Genomic DNA, 18,890 nt, shown 5'->3' with positions numbered 1-18,890 from the left:
CTCTTGTCGTCCAACTGCAAAACACTGGGACACAATAAGTTTCCGCGTCCCCTTTGCACTGATCGTACTACGAAACGCTCCCCAAACTTGGCAATCACCCATGCAGGTGACTTTTCCGACTTTACACGACGCTCACGCTAGTGACAGCCTTATTTATAGTTCGACGTCGCGCCAAAGCGAATGAGCACATTTCGCCTACGGCTTAGGCCGCTCTTCTAGTGTGGCTGCTCTGTGTCTGCAGGCAGCGAGGGGCGGCAAGCTTCCTGTGTTCGCACCTATATCACCTGTGCTTCGTTGTCAGAGACAGACTATCGCAAAACATACAACTCACTCCATGAATTGATTGCTACGGCATCTGTTATCAGCAGTCACAACCAGCAACACCAGTAGCAGCCGACTGCACGCAAAGAATGGGAACGTGCAGTGGGATTTACGTGAAATCGGCGCAATTGTGGATGCTAATCGTTCGCTTGTATCTGCCTACACACCTCTGCCGGTTGGGAATTATTCCACTTGCATGGCAAGGTGCGCATGTAGATGTGTTAAAAATTCTGGAGGCACTGGGTATCGATCCCAGTACCTCTCGCACGCTAAGCGAGCGCTCTACCATCTGAGCTACGCCCACCCCCCCGGTAACTAGTAGTGCTACATACAGTCATATCAACGTCAAAGACCCTTGCACTCCCATTATTCCGCAGACAAACACTACTCTCTATGTATCAGTGAATTTGTCTTTCAGGTTTCGAGCATTCTGTATCGAATCGTAGTTGGCCACCATGAAAGTGGCACGCATAACGTCGAAAATAGAGTTCAGACACCGCTCTGAGTAAGACGAACGTGTTGTCCACCTCCAGACTTCAATGACGTTAAGCCGTGATACCTAAGACAGATCTGCACTCGATGACACCACGATAACAGCCGGTCCCCACACTTACACCTTGCTCTCCTTATGACAGTATACATCATATCAGTCTGTGACGCTGGTTTTGCAACTTCTTGCGTGCGCTTATGTTCGCCGCGACCAACACTTACCATGCACTGACCACAAAACATAGAGGAGCCGGGGCTTGAACCCGAGACCGTTCACACGCTAAGCGAACGATCTGCCAACTGAGCTACAACTACACACACGAACAAATCTGGCTATTCTCCATTCTTTGCGACTCTGATGTGCACGGACACGATGGTTGGTTGGTTTGTAGCGGCGAAGGTACCAGAATACAAAGGCGCGGACACGTTCATATACACAAGAGTTCCAAGTAGTTTCGATGCTCTGGTATTACGAATGCAAATTCCGTCTGTTTTGAACGTCTTAAATTGAAAGGGCGGTCACAAATTGGTCCATTTCACTCCTTGTCCACAATCACACAGCACCTGAGGTAACAAGCACATCTCGAGCCCCATTGTGCTCTCCATTGTTCATGCCAACTCAGTGCCTCGCTCTTTGCTACTGCGTAAAACTCTTGTCGTCCAACTGCAAAACACTGGGACACAATAAGTTTCCGCGTCCCCTTTGCACTGATCGTACTACGAAACGCTCCCCAAACTTGGCAATCACCCATGCAGGTGACTTTTCCGACTTTACACGACGCTCACGCTAGTGACAGCCTTATTTATAGTTCGACGTCGCGCCAAAGCGAATGAGCACATTTCGCCTACGGCTTAGGCCGCTCTTCTAGTGTGGCTGCTCTGTGTCTGCAGGCAGCGAGGGGCGGCAAGCTTCCTGTGTTCGCACCTATATCACCTGTGCTTCGTTGTCAGAGACAGACTATCGCAAAACATACAACTCACTCCATGAATTGATTGCTACGGCATCTGTTATCAGCAGTCACAACCAGCAACACCAGTAGCAGCCGACTGCACGCAAAGAATGGGAACGTGCAGTGGGATTTACGTGAAATCGGCGCAATTGTGGATGCTAATCGTTCGCTTGTATCTGCCTACACACCTCTGCCGGTTGGGAATTATTCCACTTGCATGGCAAGGTGCGCATGTAGATGTGTTAAAAATTCTGGAGGCACTGGGTATCGATCCCAGTACCTCTCGCACGCTAAGCGAGCGCTCTACCATCTGAGCTACGCCCACCCCCCCGGTAACTAGTAGTGCTACATACAGTCATATCAACGTCAAAGACCCTTGCACTCCCATTATTCCGCAGACAAACACTACTCTCTATGTATCAGTGAATTTGTCTTTCAGGTTTCGAGCATTCTGTATCGAATCGTAGTTGGCCACCATGAAAGTGGCACGCATAACGTCGAAAATAGAGTTCAGACACCGCTCTGAGTAAGACGAACGTGTTGTCCACCTCCAGACTTCAATGACGTTAAGCCGTGATACCTAAGACAGATCTGCACTCGATGACACCACGATAACAGCCGGTCCCCACACTTACACCTTGCTCTCCTTATGACAGTATACATCATATCAGTCTGTGACGCTGGTTTTGCAACTTCTTGCGAGCGCTTATGTTCGCCGCGACCAACACTTACCATGCACTGACCACAAAACATAGAGGAGCCGGGGCTTGAACCCGAGACCGTTCACACGCTAAGCGAACGATCTGCCAACTGAGCTACAACTACACACACGAACAAATCTGGCTATTCTCCATTCTTTGCGACTCTGATGTGCACGGACACGATGGTTGGTTGGTTTGTAGCGGCGAAGGTACCAGAATACAAAGGCGCGGACACGTTCATATACACAAGAGTTCCAAGTAGTTTCGATGCTCTGGTATTACGAATGCAAATTCCGTCTGTTTTGAACGTCTTAAATTGAAAGGGCGGTCACAAATTGGTCCATTTCACTCCTTGTCCACAATCACACAGCACCTGAGGTAACAAGCACATCTCGAGCCCCATTGTGCTCTCCATTGTTCATGCCAACTCAGTGCCTCGCTCTTTGCTACTGCGTAAAACTCTTGTCGTCCAACTGCAAAACACTGGGACACAATAAGTTTCCGCGTCCCCTTTGCACTGATCGTACTACGAAACGCTTACCAAACTTGGCAATCACCCATGCAGATGACTTTTCCGACTTTACACGACGCTCACGCTAGTGACAGCCTTATTTATAGTTCGACGTCGCGCCAAAGCGAATGAGCACATTTCGCCTACGGCTTAGGCCGCTCTTCTAGTGTGGCTGCTCTGTGTCTGCAGGCAGCGAGGGGCTGCAAGCTTCCTGTGTTCGCACCTATATCACCTGTGCTTCGTTGTCAGAGACAGACTATCGCAAAACATACAACTCACTCCATGAATTGATTGCTACGGCATCTGTTATCAGCAGTCACAACCAGCAACACCAGTAGCAGCCGACTGCACGCAAAGAATGGGAACGTGCAGTGGGATTTACGTGAAATCGGCGCAATTGTGGATGCTAATCGTTCGCTTGTATCTGCCGGTTTGGAATTATTCCACTCGCATGGCAAGGTGCGCATGTAGGTGTGTTAAAAATTCTGGAGGCGCTGGGAATCGATCCCAGTACCTGTCGCACGCTAAGCGAGCGCTTTACCATCTGAGCTACGCCCACCCCCCCGATAACTAGTAGTGCTACATACAGTCATATCAACGTCACAGACCATTGCACTCCCATTATTCCGCAGACAAACACTACTCTCTATGTATCAGTGAAGGTGTCTTTCAGGTTTCGTGCATTCTGTATCGAATCGTAGTTGGCCACAATGAAAGTGGCACGCATAACTTCGAAAATAGAGTTCAGACACCGCTCTGAGTAAGACGAACGTGTTGTCCACCTCCAGACTTCAATGACGTTAAGCCGTGATACCTAAGACAGATCTGCACTCGATGACACCACGATAAAAGCCGGTCCCCACGCTTACACCTTGCTCTCCTTATGACAGTATACATCATATCAGTCTGTGGCGCTGGTTTTGCAACTTCTTGCGTGCGTTTATGTTCGCCGCGACCAACACTTACCATGCACTGACCACAAAACATGGAGGAGCCCGGGCTTGAACCCGAGACCGTTCACACGCTAAGCGAACGATCTGCCAACTTTTTTTTTTTATTTTTTTATTTTTTTTTCTCTACCAACTTTTTTTTTTTTTTTATCTGGACAGGAAAGGAAAAAGTACAGAAAAAAATGTCTATTTGCCACCGCCACTTGTATTCTAACAAAAAAATAAAATTAAATGCACCTCTTCAGGCGTTGGCACCTATCTACACCTATTCCAAAACAACTAACCTATTACTGCAAAGGTGTAGGAAAGGAAGAAAGTAGGGGGGAAGAGACATAGAGAGTAGCGATAAAAAAAATGAAATTTGTTGTGAACAGGAACTTTTTTTTGTTTTTAGTTTATTGTATTGCATTTTTGTTTTCTTTATTTGTCTTTTTTTTTGTATGTATGTTTTTATTTATTCATTTTTTTTTGTATTATGGCAGTCGTTGCACCAGAATTCTAGGAGTCGCTTGCGCCGTCTGATTGGCGGAACATCCAAACGTGTCTTCTCGAAATTTTAGTGGGGATTCCGTGTGTAGTACGTTCAGAACATCATATCGGCAAAAAAGCATCAGCATCTCATGGCTTGGACGTTCCAGCTGGAAGGCGGGTCATGAAAGGCGCTCCGTAGAAAATTGGAAAAGAACTGCTTGTATCTGGGGTTGCGAACAAGTGCACAATGTCGATCGTTAAGGTACGTCCAATAACCTAGTTCTGATTTCTCATCGGGCCCAAAAAGGTAGCGGACTGTATGACCGCGTATCCAATTCACGGCATTAGTTTTTGTTGTGGGGTAATGAATCACATCCGGGAATAGAAGCGTCAGGAAAATAATCTGAGCAGGCGGCTGTCGGGTGAGGAAAGCCAGGATACGCTGCGCGAGCCTCCAGACGTCAGCAGACGGACCACATGAGAACCGATGAGCGTCCGTGTCCTCTACACCACAGTGAACACAGAGTGGTGTGTCAGCAAGGCGGATGCGGTGCAAACGAGACTGGTTGACCTGTTTGCCATTGACGGTGATATACCAGGTGGACTGAACGCTGGTGTCGAGGTAACCAGCATGCACTGCTTTCCACACACGGCGCCATATGATCTGGGGAAACTTGTGTTCAATGGGGTTGGGGGTTTGACACATTTGTAAGGTGTCGTATACAGTCTTTGTCTGGAGTATACGGAGAAGGGGTAAGGAGTGCAGAATGTAACTGATTTCAAAGAAGAAGTACCGAAAGTGATAAAAGGGGGGTGGAATGTCGGATAACATGACCGGGGCTGACATGGAGACTGGTGCGTATTCACGCAAAAGCAGTCCGGTCAGGCTCGTCGGGCAGCGACGCCAGACTTTCAGTTGGGAGCTAACAAAAAGTGCGGTAACTCTGTCTGGCACATGGAATAAGCCCACTCCACCACGCTCCCGCGGGAGGGCAAGGGAGGAATATTGAACTTTAAATAACATCCCGGCACAGACAAAGGATCCCATCGCCATCAACATACGACGTGCGAGGGTAATCGGAACCGGGAACACTTGTGCCACATGGGGGATGCGTGAGGCGTGATAAACATTCACGTATTGCGCGCGCTGTATAATGTCGAGGGATCGAAGCCGGTGGTCCACAAGGCCAGCCCTGATCGTTTGTAGGAGACGTCGACCATTGGTTGCCGCTGAGCGACGGAGGTCATTCATAAAATCAATGCCCAAACAGCGGACGCTGGTGGCCACACTTAGAGGAGCGACAGATCTTTCTGGTAGACCCTCACCAATGAGCAGAACCTTCGATTTGGAAATGTTAAGAGAACTGCCCGATGCCTCCCCATAAGTCGTCACCCAAGTCAGAGCAGCGCGAACATCGTCTTCATTGCGGAGGTAGAGGACTAGATCGTCAGCATAGGCTGTACAACAGAAGCGGTGCCCATGCAATGTCAGGCCCACCAGGCGTTGGCGAAGCCCCTGTAGGAGGGGCTCTAATGCCAAAGCATACAGTATCGTGGAAAGTGGGCATCCCTGTCGGACAGAGCGCTCGATCGCTAGAGGCGCGGTGAGGCGACCATTACAGAGTATTCTTGAAGTTGCGCCGCTCAAGAGCCGCATTACCACGGTGATTGTACGAAACGGAAAACCCATGTGTTGGAGGACCGATTTCAGAAAAGTATGGTCGACACGGTCGAAAGCTTGACGGAAGTCAAGCGATGCCAATGCGCCAGGTAAATGTCGCGAGCGCGCGAGCGCAATCATGTCCCTATAACGGCAAAGGGCCGTATGGATGTTGTTGTCACCGCCCAACGAAGTCTGATCAAGGGAGGTGACGGATCTTGCTGCCTTCTTGAGGCGTGAGGCCAACAAACGGGTGAAAATTTTCATGTTACTGTTGAGTAGAGTGATGGGCCGGTAATCACAGATCCGTGATCGCCCATGTGGCTTAGGGACCAGGATGATGACCCCATCAAGGAAGGTGGCTGGGATCATCGTTGTGGGTGACATCAATTCACGACAGATGGACGTCCAAGCAGGTAACAAAAGGTAGCTAAAATACTTGTAAAAGTCGAGGGGGAGGCCGTCAGGTCCAGGGGACTTGTTGGCAGCCCCCACCTTGATAGCATCTAGGACTTCATCAGAGGTCACTTGTTCCTGAAGTTCTTGAGCCACATCCTCTGGCATGGTGTTGACAGTCATTGCTGCCACCTCCTCAATTAAGGTCAGGGGATGAGGGACGGCAGCGAACAGTTGACGGAAATGAGAATAGAAAGCGTGACCAATGTCGCATTGCGTAGTGTGTCGTCGTCCTTCCGCATCTGTGAGATCGTGGATGAGGGTTCGACGACGACGTCGGCGTTCCCTGAGAAGGTGGTACATCGATGGCGTTTCATGAGGCATATGGTCACGGGTGCAGGATCTGACAAGAGTCCCTTCTAAGCGCCGTCGCGTGAGGGAAGTGATCTGCGCTTTAGCACGATGCACCATCATCTGACGATCAGGAGAGAAGGCCATCGAAGTGCAGTCACGAAGGACTGCATAATAAAAGTCCATGGTGCTCGCTTGCCAGGCTTTGAAGTCTTTGCCATATCCTATCAGCGCCCTGCGCAGAGCTGGTTTCGTGCATGATACCCACCACGATAAGGTGGATGCGTAGGCGGGGCGACGACGATAGCAGAGGGCCCACGCATCCTCAACGATTCGTCGGCAGTCAGGGACAGTCAGGTGGGAAACGTTGAATTTCCACAAGCCGCGGCTGTGCCACACTTGTTGGCGGGCGAGGACGACATCGCAGATGTAGGCGTCATGGTCAGAGAAAGCCAGAGGCCATACTTCGGCATGTCGAGTGTCGGCAGCAAGGGAACGTGTGAGGTATATACGATCGAGACGACTAGATGAATGCGCCGTATAATATGTGAAACCTGCACGGGTGCCATGCACCTTTGTCCATGTGTCAACAAGCTGGAGTCTGTCGATGATGACGGAGAGGGCCGCACAAGGGGAATGATGCAGTAATTGATCTTCAGGCCTTTGCGTGGAGTTGAAATCGCCACCGAGGACCATATCATCTAGGGGACCCTCAAACAGCGGCGTTACCTCGTCAGCAAAGAAAGTGTGTCGATCACGACGTCGACTGGAGCCGGATGGCGCATATACATTGAGGATACGGACGCCGAACAGCGTGAGAGCCATACCCCTAGCATTAGCAAGGTACACTACATCTTCAACAGGGAGTCCAGAACGGAGGAGGATGGCAACTCCACTACCGTTGTCAGAAGCATGGGAGATGTGTGCCACGTAGCCAGTGGGGGCATGGAAATCGGCGACAAACACTTCTTGGAGGAGGGCAATGTGGACATCAGCAGCATAAATGGTCTCACGGAACATTGCCAGTTTATGGGGGGCCCGAATGGTGGCCAGATTCATCGTCACTATGCGGTAATGTTGGGGGCGTGCTCCCACCATTGGCACAGATGTTCCGGCAGAGATGTCTGGCTGGCGTGTAACATCTGACGTAGTCACCGTTGTCGTAATCACTGGCTGGAAGGTGGGTCAGGCACCTCCATGGGGCACTGCCTGATGGGAGGACCACCATCTCGAACTGCTCCTTCGTCGATATCATCAGCCCAGGAGACTGGAACAGACGGTGAGCGACTGTCACACTCCTCGAGGGCGAGTTGTAGCGACGCTGCTGTAGTGGGGTCCAGGGAGGCACCCTCCTTGGAATCCGTCATATTCGTGTGAGATCGTTCTTCAGATGGGACATCAGGAGCAGCCTCTCCTGTCGTCAGAACGCTCGAAGGGAGATCACTGTCGTGTATCAGCTCCACTGCCTGTGATGCCACATGAAGAAGTGTGTCGTCAGATGGCGTTTGACTCCTCTTCTTCCGTTTTCTGGGCGACCGTTGCTTTCGGAGGTGCTGTTCTGAATCAGAATGTGGATGTTCGATGTCCGAGGTCGCGCCAGTCTGAAGAAAGGCAGAGGTAGGCACCGCATTCGCGTCGATGTCCATCGAGCTCTGGAGAGTTGGTGGTGTCGTAGCCGTCAGAGGAGATGGTGCCGGTGAGGCCATGGCAGCACCGTCATTTCCAGTGGGGAGTGCCGGGTGGAGAAGAGGTGCTTCCCGAAGTGACGCATCGGGGCTGCGTACGGCTGTGGCGTAGCTATCTGGTAAAGAAGCGGCCGTCACTGTGGGAGCTGAGTCACTGGTCGGGACCTGGAGCAAACGTCGGCGGAGACATTCTGACCGAACATGGCCCTCCTGTCCGCAACCGGCACACGTCCGCGGCTGGCCATCATACATAACGATGGCTCGCACGCCACCTATCAGCAGATAGGATGGTACATGTTTGGAGAGTTCGATTTTGATTTGGCGGACACCATTCAACACGTTGTATGTCGTGAATGTCTGCCATTTCTCCGCGATGTGCCCCACAACATTGCCATAGGGTCGGAAAGCTTCGACGACCACATCTTGCGGCACTTCGAAAGGGAGCTCAAAAACCCGGATTGTTCGAAGTCCGAAACCAGCGTGATCGACCGTCACCTCTCCAATATGCCCGTCAGAATGTTTGAACTTGAGTCCGCGTGCGTGTTGTCGAACTACGTTAGCACACGCTTCCTCCGTCGTCATCTTAATATAGACGATGCTGCTAGTGATAGAGAAATGAATACCTATCACTTCCTGAGGGTCCAGACGTAGCTCTTCTCGAATGAATTGCTCATTTTCAAAAGCGCGTGGTCTAGCATGTTCGGCTTGGAATGTTACTTTAACTGTCGCTCGGCGGTAACAGTGCGCCATGAGGTGCAATAGAAATGGACGCTACACAACACGAAATACCGCGACGCGGAAGTAAACAAACTACGGTGCGCTGTCCGGCGCGCGGAGCCGGTCCGCACGCGACCACGGCCGAAAGCCGACTTGCCAACTGAGCTACAGCTACACACACGACCAAGCCTGGCTATTCTCCATTCTTTGCGACTCTGATGTGCACGGACACGACGGTTGGTTGGTTTGTAGCGGCGAAGGTACCAGAATACAAAGGCGCGGACACGTTCATATACACAAGAGTTCCAAGTAGTTTCGATGCTCTGGTATTACGAATGCAAATTCCGTCTGTTTTGAACGTCTTAAATTGAAAGGGCGGTCACAAATTGGTCCATTTCACTCCTTGTCCACAACCACACAGCACCTGAGGTAACAAGCACATCTCGAGCCCCATTGTGCTATCCATTGTTCATGCCAACTCAGTGCCTCGCTCTTTGCTACTGCGTAAAACTCTTGTCGTCCAACTGCAAAACACTGGGACACAATAAGTTTCCGCGTCCCCTTTGCACTGATCGTACTACGAAACGCTCCCCAAACTTGGCAATCACCCATGCAGATGACTTTTCCGACTTTACACGACGCTCACGCTAGTGACAGCCTTATTTATAGTTCGACGTCGCGCCAAAGCGAATGAGCACATTTCGCCTACGGCTTAGGCCGCTCTTCTAGTGTGGCTGCTCTGTGTCTGCAGGCAGCGAGGGGCTGCAAGCTTCCTGTGTTCGCACCTATATCACCTGTGCTTCCTTGTCAGAGACAGACTATCGCAAAACATACAACTCACTCCATGAATTGATTGCTACGGCATCTGTTATCAGCAGTCACAACCAGCAACACCAGTAGCAGCCGACTGCACGCAAAGAATGGGAACGTGCAGTGGGATTTACGTGAAATCGGCGCAATTGTGGATGCTAATCGTTCGCTTGTATCTGCCTACACACCTCTGCCGGTTGGGAATTATTCCACTTGCATGGCAAGGTGCGCATGTAGATGTGTTAAAAATTCTGGAGGCACTGGGTATCGATCCCAGTACCTCTCGCACGCTAAGCGAGCGCTCTACCATCTGAGCTACGCCCACCCCCCCGGTAACTAGTAATGCTACATACAGTCATATCAACGTCACAGACCCTTGCACTCCCATTATTCCGCAGACAAACACTACTCTCTATGTATCTGTGAGGGTGTCTTTCAGGTTTCGTGCATTCTGTATCGAATCGTAGTTGGCCACAATGAAAGTGGCACGCATAACGTCGAAAATAGAGTTCAGACACCGCTCTGAGTAAGACGAACGTGTTGTCCACCTCCAGACTTCAATGACGTTAAGCCGTGATACCTAAGACAGATCTGCACTCGATGACACCACGATAACAGCCCGTCCCCACACTTACACCTTGCTCTCCTTATGACAGTATACATCATATCAGTCTGTGACGCTGGTTTTGCAACTTCTTGCGTGCGTTTATGTTCGCCGCGACCAACACTTACCATGCACTGACCACAAAACATGGAGGAGCCGGGGCTTGAACCCGAGACCGTTCACACGCTAAACGAACGATCTGCCAACTGAGCTACAGCTACACACACGAACAAGCCTGGCTATTCTCCATTCTTTGTGACTCTGATGTGCACGGACACGATGGTTGGTTGGTTTGTAGCGGCGAAGGTACCAGAATACAAAGGCGCGGACACGTTCATATACACAAGAGTTCCAAGTAGTTTCGATGCTCTGGTATTACGAATGCAAATTCCGTCTGTTTTGAACGTCTTAAATTGAAAGGGCGGTCACAAATTGGTCCATTTCACTCCTTGTCCACAATCACACAGCACCTGAGGTAACAAGCACATCTCGAGCCCCATTGTGCTCTCCATTGTTCATGCCAACTCAGTGCCTCGCTCTTTGCTACTGCGTAAAACTCTTGTCGTCCAACTGCAAAACACTGGGACACAATAAGTTTCCGCGTCCCCTTTGCACTGATCGTACTACGAAACGCTCCCCAAACTTGGCAATCACCCATGCAGAAGACTTTTCCGACTTTACACGACGCTCACGCTAGTGACAGCCTTATTTATAAACGACGTCGCGCCAAAGCGAAGGAGCACATTTCGCCTACGGCTTAGGCCGCTCTTCTAGTGTGGCTGCTCTGTGTCTGCAGGCAGCGAGGGGCTGCAAGCTTCCTGTGTTCGCACCTATATCACCTGTGCTTCCTTGTCAGAGACAGACTATCGCAAAACATACAACTCACTCCATGAATTGATTGCTACGGCATCTGTTATCAGCAGTCACAACCAGCAACACCAGTAGCAGCCGACTGCACGCAAAGAATGGGAACGTGCAGTGGGATTTACGTGAAATCGGCGCAATTGTGGATGCTAATCGTTCGCTTGTATCTGCCGGTTGGGAATTATTACACTCGCATGGCAAGGTGCGCATGTAGGTGTGTTAAAAATTCTGGAGGCGCTGGGTATCGATCCCAGTACCTCTCGCACGCTAAGCGAGCGCTCTACCATCTGAGCTACGCCCACCCCCCCGATAACTAGTAGTGCTACATACAGTCATATCAACGTCACAGACCATTGCACTCCCATTATTCCGCAGACAAACACTACTCTCTATGTATCAGTGAGGGTGTCTTTCAGGTTTCGTGCATTCTGTATCGAATCGTAGTTGGCCACAATGAAAGTGGCACGCATAACTTCGAAAATAGAGTTCAGACACCGCTCTGAGTAAGACGAACGTGTTGTCCACCTCCAGACTTCAATGACGTTAAGCCGTAATACCTAAGACAGATCTGCACTCGATGACACCACGATAAAAGCCGGTCCCCACACTTACACCTTGCTCTCCTTATGACAGTATACATCATATCAGTCTGTGGCGCTGGTTTTGCAACTTCTTGCGTGCGTTTATGTTCGCCGCGACCAACACTTACCATGCACTGACCACAAAACATGGAGGAGCCCGGGCTTGAACCCGAGACCGTTCACACGCTAAGCGAACGACCTGCCAACTGAGCTACAGCTACACACACGACCAAGCCTGGCTATTCTCCATTCTTTGCGACTCTGATGTGCACGGACACGACGGTTGGTTGGTTTGTAGCGGCGAAGGTACCAGAATACAAAGGCGCGGACACGTTCATATACACAAGAGTTCCAAGTAGTTTCGATGCTCTGGTATTACGAATGCAAATTCCGTCTGTTTTGAACGTCTTAAATTGAAAGGGCGGTCACAAATTGGTCCATTTCACTCCTTGTCCACAATCACACAGCACCTGAGGTAACAAGCACATCTCGAGCCCCATTGTGCTCTCCATTGTTCATGCCAACTCAGTGCCTCGCTCTTTGCTACTGCGTAAAACTCTTGTCGTCCAACTGCAAAACACTGGGACACAATAAGTTTCCGCGTCCCCTTTGCACTGATCGTACTACGAAACGCTCCCCCAAACTTGGCAATCACCCATGCAGATGACTTTTCCGACTTTACACGACGCTCACGCTAGTGACAGCCTTATTTATAGTTCGACGTCGCGCCAAAGCGAATGAGCACATTTCGCCTACGGCTTAGGCCGCTCTTCTAGTGTGGCTGCTCTGTGTCTGCAGGCAGCAAGGCGCTGCAAGCTTCCTGTGTTCGCACCTATATCACCTGTGCTTCCTTGTCAGAGACAGACTATCGCAAACATACAACTCACTCCATGAATTGATTGCTACGGCATCTGTTATCAGCAGTCACAACCAGCAACACCAGTAGCAGCCGACTGCACGCAAAGAATGGGAACGTGCAGTGGGATTTACGTGAAATCGGCGCAATTGTGGATGCTAATCGTTCGCTTGTATCTGCCGGTTGGGAATTATTCCACTCGCATGGCAAGGTGCGCATGTAGGTGTGTTAAAAATTCTGGAGGCGCTGGGTATCGATCCCAGTACCTGTCGCACGCTAAGCGAGCGCTCTACCATCTGAGCTACGTCCACCCCCCCGATAACTTGTAGTGCTACATACAGTCATATCAACGTCACAGACCCTTGCACTCCCATTATTCCGCAGACAAACACTACTCTCTATGTATCAGTGAATTTGTCTTTCAGGTTTCGAGCATTCTGTATCGAATCGTAGTTGGCCACAATGAAAGTGGCACGCATAACGTCGAAAATAGAGTTCAGACACCGCTCTGAGTAAGACGAACGTGTTGTCCACCTCCAGACTTCAATGACGTTAAGCCGTGATACCTAAGACAGATCTGCACTCGATGACACCACGATAACAGCCGGTCCCCACACTTACACCTTGCTCTCCTTATGACAGTATACATCATATCAGTCTGTGACGCTGGTTTTGCAACTTCTTGCGTGCGTTTATGTTCGCCGCGACCAACACTTACCATGCACTGACCACAAAACATGGAGGAGCCGGGGCTTGAACCCGAGACCGTTCACACGCTAAGCGAACGATCTGCCAACTGAGCTACAGCTACACACACGACCAAGCCAGGCTATTCTCCATTCTTTGCGACTCTGATGTGCACGGACACGACGGTTGGTTGGTTTGTAGCGGCGAAGGTACCAGAATACAAAGGCGCGGACACGTTCATATACACAAGAGTTCCAAGTAGTTTCGATGCTCTGGTATTACGAATGCAAATTCCGTCTGTTTTGAACGTCTTAAATTGAAAGGGCGGTCACAAATTGGTCCATTTCACTCCTTGTCCACAATCACACAGCACCTGAGGTAACAAGCACATCTCGAGCCCCATTGTGCTCTCCATTGTTCATGCCAACTCAGTGCCTCGCTCTTTGCTACTGCGTAAAACTCTTGTCGTCCAACTGCAAAACACTGGGACACAATAAGTTTCCGCGTCCCCTTTGCACTGATCGTACTACGAAACGCTCCCCAAACTTGGCAATCACCCATGCAGATGACTTTTCCGACTTTACACGACGCTCACGCTAGTGACAGCCTTATTTATAGTTCGACGTCGCGCCAAAGCGAATGAGCACATTTCGCCTACGGCTTAGGCCGCTCTTCTAGTGTGGCTGCTCTGTGTCTGCAGGCAGCGAGGGGCTGCAAGCTTCCTGTGTTCGCACCTATATCACCTGTGCTTCCTTGTCAGAGACAGACTATCGCAAAACATACAACTCACTCCATGAATTGATTGCTACGGCATCTGTTATCAGCAGTCACAACCAGCAACACCAGTAGCAGCCGACTGCACGCAAAGAATGGGAACGTGCAGTGGGATTTACGTGAAATCGGCGCAATTGTGGATGCTAATCGTTCGCTCGTATCTGCCTACACACCTCTGCCGGTTGGGAATTATTCCACTTGCATGGCAAGGTGCGCATGTAGGTGTGTTAAAAATTCTGGAGGCGCTGGGTATCGATCCCAGTACCTCTCGCACGCTAAGCGAGCGCTCTACCATCTGAGCTACGCCCACCCCCCCGATAACTAGTAGTGCTACATACAGTCATATCAACGTCACAGACCCTTGCACTCAAATTATTCCGCAGACAAACACTACTCTCTATGTATCAGTGAGGGTGTCTTTCAGGTTTCGTGCATTCTGTATCGAATCGTAGTTGGCCACAATGAATGTGGCACGCATAACGTCGAAAATAGAGTTCAGACACCGCTCTGAGTAAGACGAACGTGTTGTCCACCTCTAGACTTCAATGACGTTAAGCCGTGATACCTAAGACAGATCTGCACTCGATGACACCACGATAACAGCCGGTCCCCACACTTACACCTTGCTCTCCTTATGACAGTATACATCATATCAGTCTGTGACGCTGGTTTTGCAACTTCTTGCGTGCGTTTATGTTCGCCGCGACCAATACTTACCATGCACTGACCACAAAACATGGAGGAGCCGGGGCTTGAACCCGAGACCGTTCACACGCTAAACGATCGATCTGCCAACTGAGCTACAGCTACACTCACTACCAAGCCTGGCTATTCTCCATTCTTTGCGACTCTGATGTGCACGGACACGATGGTTGGTTGGTTTGTAGCGGCGAAGGTACCAGAATACAAAGGCGCGGACACGTTCATATACACAAGAGTTCCAAGTAGTTTCGATGCTCTGGTATTACGAATGCAAATTCCGTCTGTTTTGAACGTCTTAAATTGAAAGGGCGGTCACAAATTGTTCCATTTCACTCCTTGTCCACAATCACACAGCACCTGAGGTAACAAGCACATCTCGAGCCCCATTGTGCTCTCCATTGTTCATGCCAACTCAGTGCCTCGCTCTTTGCTACTGCGTAAAACTCTTGTCGTCCAACTGCAAAACACTGGGACACAATAAGTTTCCGCGTCCCCTTTGCACTGATCGTACTACGAAACGCTTACCAAACTTGGCAATCACCCATGCAGATGACTTTTCCGACTTTACACGACGCTCACGCTAGTGACAGCCTTATTTATAGTTCGACGTCGCGCCAAAGCGAATGAGCACATTTCGCCTACGGCTTAGGCCGCTCTTCTAGTGTGGCTGCTCTGTGTCTGCAGGCAGCGAGGGGCTGCAAGCTTCCTGTGTTCGCACCTATATCACCTGTGCTTCGTTGTCAGAGACAGACTATCGCAAAACATACAACTCACTCCATGAATTGATTGCTACGGCATCTGTTATCAGCAGTCACAACCAGCAACACCAGTAGCAGCCGACTGCACGCAAAGAATGGGAACGTGCAGTGGGATTTACGTGAAATCGGCGCAATTGTGGATGCTAATCGTTCGCTTGTATCTGCCGGTTGGGAATTATTCCACTCGCATGGCAAGGTGCGCATGTAGGTGTGTTAAAAATTCTGGAGGCGCTGGGTATCGATCCCAGTACCTGTCGCACGCTAAGCGAGCGCTCTACCATCTGAGCTACGCCCACCCCCCCGATAACTAGTAGTGCTACATACAGTCATATCAACGTCAGAGACCATTGCACTCCCATTATTCCGCAGACAAACACTACTCTCTATGTATCAGTGAGGGTGTCTTTCAGGTTTCGTGCATTCTGTATCGAATCGTAGTTGGCCACAATGAAAGTGGCACGCATAACTTCGAAAATAGAGTTCAGACACCGCTCTGAGTAAGACGAACGTGTTGTCCACCTCCAGACTTCAATGACGTTAAGCCGTGATACCTAAGACAGATCTGCACTCGATGACACCACGATAAAAGCCGGTCCCCACGCTTACACTTTGCTCTCCTTATGACAGTATACATCATATCAGTCTGTGGCGCTGGTTTTGCAACTTCTTGCGTGCGTTTATGTTCGCCGCGACCAACACTTACCATGCACTGACCACAAAACATGGAGGAGCCCGGGCTTGAACCCGAGACCGTTCACACGCTAAGCGAACGATCTGCCAACTGAGCTACAGCTACACACACGACCAAGCCTGGCTATTCTCCATTCTTTGCGACTCTGATGTGCACGGACACGACGGTTGGTTGGTTTGTAGCGGCGAAGGTACCAGAATACAAAGGCGCGGACACGTTCATATACACAAGAGTTCCAAGTAGTTTCGATGCTCTGGTATTACGAATGCAAATTCCGTCTGTTTTGAACGTCTTAAATTGAAAGGGCGGTCACAAATTGGTCCATTTCACTCCTTGTCCACAATCACACAGCACCTGAGGTAACAAGCACATCTCGAGCCCCATTGTGCTCTCCATTGTTCATGCCAACTCAGTGCCTCGCTCTTTGCTACTGCGTAAAACTCTTGTCGTCCAACTGCAAAACACTGGGACACAATAAGTTTCCGCGTCCCCTTTGCACTGATCGTACTACGAAACGCTCCCCAAACTTGGCAATCACCCATGCAGATGACTTTTCCGACTTTACACGACGCTCACGCTAGTGACAGCCTTATTTATAGTTCGACGTCGCGCCAAAGCGAATGAGCACATTTCGCCTACGGCTTAGGCCGCTCTTCTAGTGTGGCTGCTCTGTGTCTGCAGGCAGCAAGGGGCTGCAAGCTTCCTGTGTTCGCACCTATATCACCTGTGCTTCCTTGTCAGAGACAGACTATCGCAAACATACAACTCACTCCATGAATTGATTGCTACGGCATCTGTTATCAGCAGTCACAACCAGCAACACCAGTAGCAGCCGACTGCACGCAAAGAATGGGAACGTGCAGTGGGATTTACGTGAAATCGGCGCAATTGTGGATGCTAATCGTTCGCTTGTATCTGCCGGTTGGGAATTATTCCACTCGCATGGCAAGGTGCGCATGTAGGTGTGTTAAAAATTCTGGAGGCGCTGGGTATTGATCCCAGTACCTGTCGCACGCTAAGCGAGCGCTTTACCATCTGAGCTACGCCCACCCCCCCGATAACTAGTAGTGCTACATACAGTCATATCAACGTCACAGACCATTGCACTCCCATTATTCCGCAGACAAACACTACTCTCTATGTATCAGTGAGGGTGTCTTTCAGGTTTCGTGCATTCTGTATCGAATCGTAGTTGGCCACAATGAAAGTGGCACGCATAACGTCGAAAATAGAGTTCAGACACCGCTCTGAGTAAGACGAACGTGTTGTCCACCTCCAGACTTCAATGACGTTAAACCGTGATACCTAAGACAGATCTGCACTCGATGACACCACGATAACAGCCGGTCCCCACACTTACACCTTGCTCTCCTTATGACAGTATACATCATATCAGTCTGTGACGCTGGTTTTGCAACTTCTTGCGTGCGTTTATGTTCGCCGCGACCAACACTTACCATGCACTGACCACAAAACATGGAGGAGCCGGGGCTTGAACCAGAGACCGTTCACACGCTAAGCGAACGATCTGCCAACTGAGCTACAGCTACACACTAGACCAAGCCTGGCTATTCTCCATTCTTTGCGACTCTGATGTGCACGGACACGACGGTTGGTTGGTTTGTAGCGGCGAAGGTACCAGAATACAAAGGCGCGGACACGTTCATATACACAAGAGTTCCAAGTAGTTTCGATGCTCTGGTATTACGAATGCAAATTCCGTCTGTTTTGAACGTCTTAAATTGAAAGGGCGGTCACAAATTGGTCCATTTCACTCCTTGTCCACAATCACACAGCACCTGAGGTAACAAGCACATCTCGAGCCCCATTGTGCTCTCCATTGTTCATGCCAACTCAGTGCCTCGCTCTTTGCTACTGCGTAAAACTCTTGTCGTCCAACTGCAAAACACTGGGACACAATAAGTTTCCGCGTCCCCTTTGCACTGATCGTACTACGAAACGCTCCCCAAACTTGGCAATCACCCATGCAGATGACTTTTCCGACTTTACACGACGCTCACGCTAGTGACAGCCTTATTTATAAACGACGTCGCGCCAAAGCGAATGAGCACATTTCGCCTACGGCTTAGGCCGCTCTTCTAGTGTGGCTGCTCTGTGTCTGCAGGCAGCGAGGGGCTGCAAGCTTCCTGTGTTCGCACCTATATCACCTGTGCTTCCTTGTCAGAGACAGACTATCGCAAAACATACAACTCACTCCATGAATTGATTGCTACGGCATCTGTTATCAGCAGTCACAACCAGCAACACCAGTAGCAGCCGACTGCACGCAAAGAATGGGAACGTGCAGTGGGATTTACGTGAAATCGGCGCAATTGTGGATGCTAATCGTTCGCTTGTATC

At 50.1% G+C, this 18,890-nt stretch overlaps 5 non-coding genes across 5 annotated transcripts; all 5 read right to left on the bottom strand.

Moving 5' to 3' along the window:
* Window positions 1-552: 552 nt before the first annotated feature.
* On the bottom strand, window positions 553-626 carry Trnaa-agc (transfer RNA alanine (anticodon AGC)). The gene has a single exon. It is a non-coding gene; the product is annotated as a tRNA-Ala (tRNA).
* A 1,386-nt stretch (window positions 627-2,012) lies between these two features.
* On the bottom strand, window positions 2,013-2,086 carry Trnaa-agc (transfer RNA alanine (anticodon AGC)). The gene has a single exon. It is a non-coding gene; the product is annotated as a tRNA-Ala (tRNA).
* An 8,178-nt stretch (window positions 2,087-10,264) lies between these two features.
* On the bottom strand, window positions 10,265-10,338 carry Trnaa-agc (transfer RNA alanine (anticodon AGC)). The gene has a single exon. It is a non-coding gene; the product is annotated as a tRNA-Ala (tRNA).
* A 1,371-nt stretch (window positions 10,339-11,709) lies between these two features.
* Trnaa-agc (transfer RNA alanine (anticodon AGC)) lies at window positions 11,710-11,783 on the bottom strand. The gene has a single exon. It is a non-coding gene; the product is annotated as a tRNA-Ala (tRNA).
* A 2,832-nt stretch (window positions 11,784-14,615) lies between these two features.
* Trnaa-agc (transfer RNA alanine (anticodon AGC)) lies at window positions 14,616-14,689 on the bottom strand. The gene has a single exon. It is a non-coding gene; the product is annotated as a tRNA-Ala (tRNA).
* Window positions 14,690-18,890: the final 4,201 nt, after the last annotated feature.

The sequence above is a fragment of the Schistocerca gregaria genome, chromosome 3, assembly GCF_023897955.1.
Source record: "Schistocerca gregaria isolate iqSchGreg1 chromosome 3, iqSchGreg1.2, whole genome shotgun sequence".
Lineage (NCBI taxonomy): Eukaryota > Metazoa > Arthropoda > Insecta > Orthoptera > Acrididae > Schistocerca > Schistocerca gregaria.
This window is presented reverse-complemented; position numbering and strand designations above follow the sequence as displayed.